Source organism: Triticum dicoccoides, chromosome 4A (assembly GCF_002162155.2).
Source record: "Triticum dicoccoides isolate Atlit2015 ecotype Zavitan chromosome 4A, WEW_v2.0, whole genome shotgun sequence".
Classification (NCBI taxonomy): Eukaryota; Viridiplantae; Streptophyta; class Magnoliopsida; order Poales; family Poaceae; genus Triticum; species Triticum dicoccoides.
In genome coordinates, this window is record NC_041386.1 from 39058791 (window position 1) to 39069126 (window position 10336).

Genomic DNA, 10336 nt, shown 5'->3' on the forward strand with positions numbered 1-10336 from the left:
ATATAGCAGTTTTGCTAAAGCACATCTAAATGTGTCATAAGTATTGCACATCTAAGTCCTATGTCTTTGATTTTACACGGAGATTCGTGTGGCTATTTCCTTTTTTCTTTTTGTTTCTTTTTTATACTTGATTGTGTCACTTGGATGTGCAAATAACTAGGGCCCTAGACAAACCCAAAAATGAAAATGAAAAAGAAAATACTCACACGAATCTTCACGTAAGATCAGTGATATAGGACATAAATGTACAATACTTATAGCACATGTGCTTTAGCAAATCTAGAAACAAATACATACTACAAAGATTCGCATACTTCCTCCTTCCACGTACCGAACAGATAATATAACACTCCCACCGTCTCAAAATAAGTGACTCAATTTGTTAGTACAAAGTTGAGTCATTTATTTTGGGACGGAGGGCGTACACGAAGAACTGATAAGCAACAAGACATGAAAGAAACCAAACTAACCCAATCTTGTACCCATCACGAGCACTTTTCGCCCCTCTCCAAGTTTGATCAAGAAGCTACATTAAACCCATTAACAGTCGCGCAAAGGGCGCCCTCTCCGCTATGCCACGTCGGATTCACCGTGCTCGTCGATTGGGCAAGTTGTGCTGCTTTCTATTGGCTGGTCGTGGCTGATATACCCAAGAGAAAGCTTACGAGGGAAGGGAAAGAAGGCCTCTGTACGCATGAACCCCACCTTCTCCATCCCTACACGCAACCTCTTCCTCTCCTCCGCATCTTCTGTCAGGGGCCCTTGTGGCTGCAGCAGAGGGCAGTCAAGGGGGCGAGCAGGATGGGTCCAGCCGATTTCTTCGCCGGATCTGGAGCCCAGGGGCGACGCCGACGAGCACGCAGCCACGCCAACGTCGTTGCCTCGAGAGAGGAGTGGGTGGGAGGAGAAGGCGGCGGCGGCTCGAGGGCAAGGGTCGGATCTTCTCGCCTGATTCATGGCGTAAGTGGATATGGGTTTTGGTATCGATTCCCTTTTCTAATTCAAGTTCTTGCGGAAGTCTCGTACAGAATTGGCGTTCTAACTTTATCTCAGCGGATCTATTTTTATCAGAGTTTAGAAAAATCCTCTAATCACAAGTTGGAACCCGATTTGCTTTCTTCCCTTCAGACTCCAGTTCATGCAAAAATACGAACATAGCTTTCCTGTACCCAAGACCAAGAAACGAGCGTTTGGAGTTACCCTGTTCAGAAAAATAAGCTGAACATTTTCTTTTCATTTTTGTCCAGGGCATGCTTGATCGTATTACTCTTAATTTAGCACAGTTCTATGTTTATTGGAAAAGTACCAGTTAATCAGTAAGTCGGTTCACTTAGCTGAAAATGACACTAAAGGTCTCAACAAGTGTTACTTGCTGCCCAAAATCAGCAGTTTCCAATTTTCTCCTCAATTTCTGCAAGGAAAAGAAAGACGATAGTTATTTAGACCCGCCCCCTCCTTTTTCCAACTCCTCCCTCTTGATTCCTGGGTGTTATCTTATCAAATCGAGGTGATTTTAGCTTCCCCTAAAGCAACGGGCTCATCGCCCATGCCCATCCTCCTCGTCTCGTTATCGTCTCCGTCAGCAGGTGAGATATCATGCTTCCTCTCTGGTCTCGATTTCGTGTTGCTATTCTACTGTGTGTTGTATGCCAAAACTTATTGGAAAGCCACGTGGCTTGCAGCAGTCTGCACCCCACCAAGGTGTGGTGGCCGGTGGAGTTGACTTATTAGCTCGCATGCACTTGCTTAATCGATTCTGCATGGCAGCGATGATTTATGTTGGTTTTCCATGACTAGGTGATTGTCCGATGGGTTATGCATCCATGCGTGTAAATAATCAGGTTTCTGGCAAGGACACATGACATGATTATTTCTACTCCCGCATGTACTCTGCTGTATTTTATACCAAGGATGAAAGCTAGAGGTGGATGCAAATTTCTTGCTCATGGGTTGTTAATGAGGCAACCTTCATGGTGAATTTGTTTAAACAATAGAACAATATTAAATTCATTCTATGAATTAATAAGTAAAACATCTTTTCTATTCGAATTGAATCTATCCAAGGAGCCTCTCGGGCAACAACATCGTCTGCTTCTTGTTTCAATTATAAAGTTTGGGCTATCTAAACCTGAAAAATTCAGTGATGTATATATGCACAGTATGAGTTTCACTATTATACTTGAAAATGATGATGTGTTGTTCTTTCCCCTCTCGCACCTATAATTATGAGTTCACTAATTACTATTCTTATTCCATTATGTTCAGTATCAAGCGGGTTTCTCTTGATGTGTACAATAGTCGAACAAATTTTTTATGGTATGACTTTTTTCATATCAAGCTGAAACTAGATTTATTTGTTGGTTGTGTTGTTCATTATTTCTTCCTTTGCTTGATGTTCAGCGTGTTGATGCTGCATGGAAGCATTGGAAGCGAAAAAAACCCTTCACATACCTAAATGTAAGTGAATCTCCCCGTCTTAATTTAGGTTGACCTTGCAGTCTCGCTTACCCGTTCTGCTTCGCCCATCGTTCAATGTAGTTTATGTTGAATAGCTAGGTTGGTCCATGAGATCATATATTGTACTACCGTTTATTTAACCCAACTGCTACATTGAATATTGATAATCTGAACACAAAATGTTGCAATTTTCATTTTGAACTTTTCTGTGCAAGCGGATAAAGCTAGGTCTGTACTTCTGGACCAAAACCAGTTTTGCATGGTCATTTCTTTAAAGAAAGGTTCAGAGCTTCTCAGAAGGAAAGGAAAATACCACCTGAACTTTTAGCTTTCCACATATGTGTGATCACTTGCTGAGTTTTCCACATCATAAGCTTTTCTTATGAGTTTGTGGGATTTTAGTTTTTTCAGGTCTCGCAGTTCTGAGATTTAATTCATGTGCAACCGTCACAAACAGATCTGTCTTGCATTCTAAATATTGCAGCCTTGAACTTATTTACATTTCAGTTAACCTTTGTCCACAAGTGGCAGCCAGTTTTCTGAATCTGTAAATTGTAGTTGAATTCTTAATACATCTATGCCATCTATAGAAAAGCATGACCTCCCGTGCCACTGTGCAACACCACAACGATGAACATCACTTGGCAAACAAGTCTCGAATCAATTTCGATTTGCGATGGTCTGCTCAGAGGGCGTTCTGGCGATGTGTGGTGCTGTCCTATTTAGTAGTGATGTATCTCTTCTACAATCTTTTGGTAATTTTGTAGATTAGGATGTTTAATTCTTTTTCAATGATAGTTTAATAGTAGTCAAGATATGGGATCTGCATGTCCATTTTATTTTAATGCATATATATGTTTTTACTCTTAATTACATCTCTGGGAGTATTATGCCCATTCAAGAAGCAAAAGCCATAGCCTCTCCAACAAGGTTTTCAATATTAAGGGGGAAATTTGAAGGTGTATAAGGTAAATATGCAGAGCTCTAGGTATATTCCGTAATAAATTTTCTTTATACATTTCATTATAATTAAAAAGGAAATACGAATGAGGTGCCTGTTGTCAGTTGCAATCACAAATCTAAGAATCCCCCTTTAAATGTAATTGATAAATTGATCAAAGAGTAATTGTTTGCCTCCCTTCCCCCACTGCGTAGAGAGTGTGAGAACCACACAGCTATAGGGCTAACCCTGAATGATTGCTTATCAATTTCAGCTACTACAATTATTGTGTAGATTCAAGTAGTGTGTTGTAGTTACCATGTCATTTATTTACACAAGAGAAGTTTTTGTGAAGCACCAGCGTAGGATAGCTTTTGAAAGTTTTGGGAAGCCCTGAAGGACATGTTTAGAAGTGGCTGCATAGATGGTATGCATAACATTGCTTTGCAAACCTTTAGGATGCTAGATTGAATCACTAGGAAGAAGACTAATGGTGGCATGATATTGTGTTCTGTCATGCCCTCACTCCTTTTCCCTCTTGTCAACGGTACTACTTTCAGGTGAAATACGCAGAGAACAATTTGAAGGAGTACATCCACGGAGACGATGATATCCTACCAGTCAAGCTTGGAGATGGACCACCATCACGACGATCGCTTCATGCTTGGAACTGACAAGAGGGCCACCATCACGACGAACTAATCATAGTTTCGCCACCACCCAAACATCCAGCAAGGTGACATCTGCACCTTCCTTTTCAAGCACAAGCAAGGGCGCTGCCTCTCTCTCTCATGTGCACCGTCTCTAGACACACCACCGTCAGCGGCATCTATCGTCTATACATATGATCCATGTATGGTCTTTAGTTTCTCTCTTATGACTTAATATGTCTATGCTCTGATGACCCAGTGAACTATGTATTTAGTTTCTCTCTAAGACTTAATATGCCTGTGCTCTGATTATCCAGTGAACTATGTCTCTCTTTTGGAGATCGCCCACCTTTGGGAGGATGGTAGAGTTTGATTTCAACCGATCGCCATGCTCTGTGATACCTTTTAGAGGATGTTGAGTTTGATTTCAACAGATCGCCATGCTTTGTGATCAGTCATCCATCTTGTAAGACTGTCACCTCCCTGTTAAAATTGACATGCGTGCTTTATGAGCTAATATTGTGCTGCTGCAGTTCTACTTCATGTATTCTCTATTAACAATTGACACTCACTTGCGCTGCATAAACACGTTACCAAATGCTCCAGCAAGATTAGTACGCACAATACCGTAGAGGAGGAGTAAGTATACTACATATGTGGCCGTGCTAGGCGGCAGAAGGCTAGAAGCTGTATAGCAGCAGAGGCGGGCGAGTCTATCGATCAAGGATCAGATCCCGAACACCCACCAGTTGAGGCCATTCGATTGCCTAGGTACCGTGTAAGAGCGAGTCCGGCACGCCGTTGCTCGCAGACCGCCGTTCTTGTCGTACCGGAGCTTAAACGTCGTCGCATAGAACAGGTAACGCGAGTCAAGGACGTCCGTGGGCACACCTTTCCGCGACCGGTGCTCGACGAGGCAGAACTTGCCGCGCCCCATGCGCGTGAGCGTGACGGTCTTGGTCCTCTCCGTCTCCTCGCACACCATCTTCTCCCTGGCAAGCTTCCATGCCGGGGCCGGCAGTCCTTCGTCGTCACCGGCAGCCACGACGTCGCAGGAGCATAGGATACCTGGCTCGGCAGAGTCTCGGTGGAGACCCACCCATGCATCCACCTCGCCGTCGTAGTAGGCCTGCCCTTCGAAAGGCAGCATCCAAGTCGGCGCCTGGCCTGCGAGTCCAAGTCGGCGCCAGAATCGCCATCCAAGTCGGCGACGTCCACCTTGTATATGCTGTAGCCCTCGGTCCAGTCGTCCACCGCGATGTACAGATGATGCCGCCGGCCGTGTGACCGCCTGGACCTTGGACCGCCCTCGTCGTCGGACCTGCGCCGCTTCGACATGCCTTCGCTTCTCGACGCTATCTCCGTCCGGTATGTGTGAAGCGGCGATCCCGGGCGATGTTATCTAGCGAGAAATTCTTGAAACCGGTCGACCATCTCCACCAACTATATATACGGTGATTCTCACGGAACTTTCTTCTTGGCGATTTCGGATTTGCAGCACTAAACGGTGCCAACTTCTCTGCGGCGTCCGAGCCGGACTCGAACACAACATTTCCTTTTCAGTTTTGCTGAGTTTAACTTCTTTTTTAGATAATAATACTGATTTTTTTCATTTACTTTTACTTTTTTGCGGGGTAAAGGAGATTTTCATTACTCATGGGGGCCACTCAGCCACAACTAGTCCTGGCCATCTCCGGCCCGGCCCTGTCGGCCCACCCAGGCCCGGCCCTAAAATCCAGGGCCTAGGCCCGATGGGCTTGCCCGTGGGCTGGGCTTGGGCCTGAGTTTTGAGCCCACTAGCAGGGCCTGGACGGGTTTGGGCTTGGCATATTGGCATTTTAAGGAAGAGGCCTGGCCCACGGCCCTAAGCTCTAAGGGCTTTTCAGGGCTTTTTACCAGATGGGCCAGGCTTGGGCTTGAAAAGTAGGCCCGATGGTAGGGCCTGGGAGGGCATGTGCCTCAGCTTTCTGCCATGGGCTTTTTAAGGCCCGACCCATGGCCATATATAGCCACAACCAAGTTCACGGGGGCCTCTCACGCGAGATCGGCGACCAGCACGTTATCACATGTACGGAGTTCACGGCAAGTGCTGAATATGATGTTTCCGTGAGTATCCTGGAGGATCATCCCACCTCCTGCCATACCTGTTGTTGGGGAACGCAATATTTCAAAATTTTCCTACAATTACGCAAGATCTATTTAGGAGATGCATACCAACGAGAGGAGAGAGTGTGTCTACGTACCCTCATAGACCGAAAGCGGAAGCGTTGAGTAACGCGGTTGATGTAGTCGAACGTCTTTGCGATCCAACCGGTCAAGTACCGAATGCATGGCACCTCCGCGATCTGCACACGTTCAGCTCGGTGACGTCCCTCGAACTCTAGATCCAGCTGAGGCCGAGGGAGAGTTTCGTCAGCACGACGGTGTGTTAACGGTGATGATGAAGTTACCGACGCAGGCTTCGCCTAAGCACTACGACAATATGACCGAGGTGGAAATCTGTGGAGGGGCACCGCACACAGCTAAGAAATCAACTTGTGTGTCTATGAGGTGCCCCCTTCCCTCGTATATAAAGGAGGGAAGGAGGGGGTCGGCCGGCCTCAAGGGGCGCGCCCCAAGGGGGGGGATCCTACTCCTACTAGGAGTAGGTTCCCCCCTTTCCTAGTCCAACAAGGAGGGGAAGGAAGGAGGAAGGGGAGAGAAGGAAGGAGGGGGGCGCTGCCCCCACCCCTTGTCTAATTCGGACTAGGGGGCCCGCTCCACCTCCCGGCCGGCCCTATCTCCTCTAAGGCCCATGGTGGCCCATTAACTTCCCGGGGGTGGGGGGAGGAGGGTTTTTATCCGAAACTCTCCGGAACACTTTCGGTGTCCGAATAACATTGTCCAATATATCAATCTTTATGTCTCGACCATTTAGAGACTCCTTGTCATGTTCGTGATCACATCCGGGACTCCGAACAACCTTCGTACATTAAATCACATAACTCATAATACATATCGTCATCGAACGTTAAGCGTGCGGACCCTACGGGTTCGAGAACTATGTAGACATGACTGAGACTCATCTCCGGTCGATAACCAATAGCGGAATCTGGATGCTCATATTGGTTCCTACATATTCTATGAAGATTTTTATCGATCAAACCGCATAACAACATACGTTATTCCCTTTGTCCATCGGTATGTTATTTGCCCGAGATTCGATCGTCAGTATCTTCATACCTAGTTCAATCTCGTTACCTACAAGTCTCTTTACTTGTTTCGTAATACATCACCTCGTGACTAACTCCTTAGTCATTTGCTTGCAAGCTTATGATGTGTATTACCGAGAGGGCCCAGAGATACCTCTCCGATACTCAGAGTGAGAAATCCTAATCTCGATCTATGCAAACTCAACAAATACCTTCGCAGATACCTGTAGAGCATCTTTGTGATCACCTAGTTACGTTGTGACATTTGATAGCACACAAAGTATTCCTCCGGTATCCGGGAGTTGCATACTCTTATAGTCAAAGGAATATGTATTTGACATGAAGAAAGCAACAACAATAAACTGAACGATCAATATGCTAAGCTAACCAATGGGTCTTGTCCATCACATCATCCCGTTATCAAATGACAACACATGTCTATGGTTAGGAAACCTTTACCATCTTTGATCAACGAGCTAGTCTAGTAGAGGCTTACTAGGGACACGGTATTTGTGTATTCACACATGTATTTAGGTTTTCGATCAATACAATTCTAGCATGAATAATAAACCTTGATCATGAATAAGAAAATATAAAATAACAACTTTATTATTGCCTCTAGGTCATATTTCCTTCATAGGGGACATCTAGATGTTTTCAACTTTAATAAACTGGCAAATTTAAATGTGATAGTACACATTTTATCTTGAGAATACTTTACGGTCGGGCAAAATCTGCATAGAGCTGTCAACACCTTAGGGCAACTCCAACGCGGTCCACCAAATTGCTTCTAAATGTTCGGCCCGAAGAGTCCAGACATTTTTTTGCCATCCAACACCGGCCACTAAATTTTTAAGGACTGGTCTGAATGTCCGAAATGTTACAAACTGGCGAAACCTAGTGGTTTGGGGAAGTCCGCGCATTCGCCACATCAGACCCTTAGACATCACCGGACCATCCAAATACCCCACTCGAATCCATTTTTCCCACTCCGGCCCTCTTGTTTGCTCTGTATCCACATCCTCAGTAACCAACATCGTCGTTGTACCACCCAGATTGTTGCCCATGCCTTACCGAACCTCTGCCAATCTAGCAAAATGTCTGCCCACCTTGCCCTATGCCGCCGTTCCACCACGAATCCCGCTAACACCCAGGTACTACATGTCCCTGTTGTCGCCACGCCCGAAAAGCGTTTGGACAAATGCCACAACGAAATATTTTGACATTGTTGTTGTTGACTTTGAAGGAAACATGATACTCGGTGAAGGAGGATGAATTGTTGTGTGATGCATTGGTGTGGAGTTTCAAGGCTTGAGGCCTCTTTTGGTTCATAGGATAGGATTATCATAGGAATAGGAATCTTGTAGGAAATGAGATGACATGTATCTCAAATCCTATGAGTAGGACTAGAAAACAAGATGTCATTTGCTTGACACCAAAGGAATTTTTCCATTGAGTCTAGGCTCTTTTTTATTTTCCTATGAAATGTGGAGGATAGGAACCAATCCTATGTAGGAATAGGAATCCATTCCTATAAACCAAAGGGCTCTAAAGGAAAAAATCCTATAAGAATCCTATCCTCTAGAATTCCTATGAAATTCCTCTAAACCAAAGGAGGCCTGAAGCATAATGCGTCATTTTGGCAACATGTGCATCTTTGGTTCAATGAGCACAAGCACTACACACTCTGTGACATAAGTGATCCATGATCGCGGTGTGAGGTCACTACTCCACCGATGGCATGCCATTCAAAATGTCATCAGCAACTATCGCACTACGTATGCACAAGTGCGAACAAGGTAGCCAAGGGGCGCGTCCCTCGAAGAGCTCGTAAGTTTTGCCTCTTGTTGCTCTATGTTTTGGTCATTTCATTGATTTTCTTAATGTTGCAACTTGTTGACCACATCATTTTCTAGCTCCAGCGCACGTGTGGGTTGTACCATATGACGGAGTGCAAGCCCTTCACAAGGATGCATTGTTGGATGAAGCTCAGTGTCCATGACAACACAACCAACCTATGAAGAAGTTCAAGATCGAGGGCAGGAAGCTTGAACGAAGGCTGCTTTTGGGATCAATAAAATTAAGAAACTTGTTGAGCATCTTTTAGAATGTAGTACATCTTTCGAGGAGTGCTTTTAGATTTAAATGTATGGTTGGTTGAACTGTTATGGATCTAGATACATTTGCCAAAGTGAATAGAGGTGGTCATTTGGTTTGGTTCTATTCATTTTTCATAGAAAATGGTCGGACGTTGGATGGCCTCACCCCTATTTCTGTCTGTGGATATTTGGTGGTGTCTGTCTTGGTGAACCGCGTTGGAATTGCACTTATCACTACAACTACAAAGCTCCCTAGGAATAGAGCCCTCTACTGCCCCGAGGTTTTGTTTGGGGGGTGGGGGGGGGGGTTCCCACTGTCAGGCATTGGCCGTGGTTTCACCTTCGTTGTACTCCCTCCGGTCATTTTTAGTCTTCATATATAAGTTTTTTTTCCAAAGTCAAAGCATTTCTACTTTGATCAAACTTATAGAAAAAATGTATAACATTCACAATGTCAAATTGATATTGTTAAATTCATTATGAAATGTAGTTTCATAGTATATATATTTGGTAGTGTACATATTGATACTTTTTAATATATATTTAGTCAAACTTTATAAAGTTTGACTTAACTCAAATCTAATACGCGGAGTAAAAATGACCGGAGGGAGTACCTTCTCTCGGACCATTCCTCTCACGGCACCGAACATCTCGTGAAATTTGACTTGTTCTTGTGTGCATTTCTCAAGATGTGCCTGATTGAAGATCAAACCTCTCAAGGTCAGCCACATGAGGATCTCATACAACCCTTTAACGGTGGCGCAAAGGGCGGCTCCTGGTGATGTCCACCTGTCTTTTTATTGTATGAGGTGAAAAAAGAAAGCCGAAGAAGAGGGCCGATTGGACGTTGCTCTTTGTCTCTTGAGTTGCCGATTGGGCGAAGCTCTCTGTTGTCTCTGCATGTGGGTCGCGTCATGTTGCTGGGCTAATGTCAGTGGCGTGTCTCACATGAGCGGTCGCCTGATCACATCTCACGCAAATAACACCTCCCCCGGTTAG

General features: G+C 44.9%; 1 long non-coding RNA gene across 5 annotated transcripts; it reads left to right on the top strand.

The window, feature by feature from the left end:
- Nucleotides 1-674: 674 nt before the first annotated feature.
- Nucleotides 675-4564, top strand: LOC119284840. Of its 5 annotated transcripts, none has more exons than XR_005139250.1 (3): nucleotides 675-960; nucleotides 1798-2316; nucleotides 2401-4564. It is a non-coding gene; the product is annotated as an uncharacterized LOC119284840 (long non-coding RNA). The 5 variants fall into 5 exon arrangements; XR_005139249.1 differs by having other exon boundaries at nucleotides 2266-2316; XR_005139252.1 differs by lacking the exon at nucleotides 675-960 and having other exon boundaries at nucleotides 967-2316; nucleotides 2401-3425; nucleotides 3958-4564.
- Nucleotides 4565-10336: the final 5772 nt, after the last annotated feature.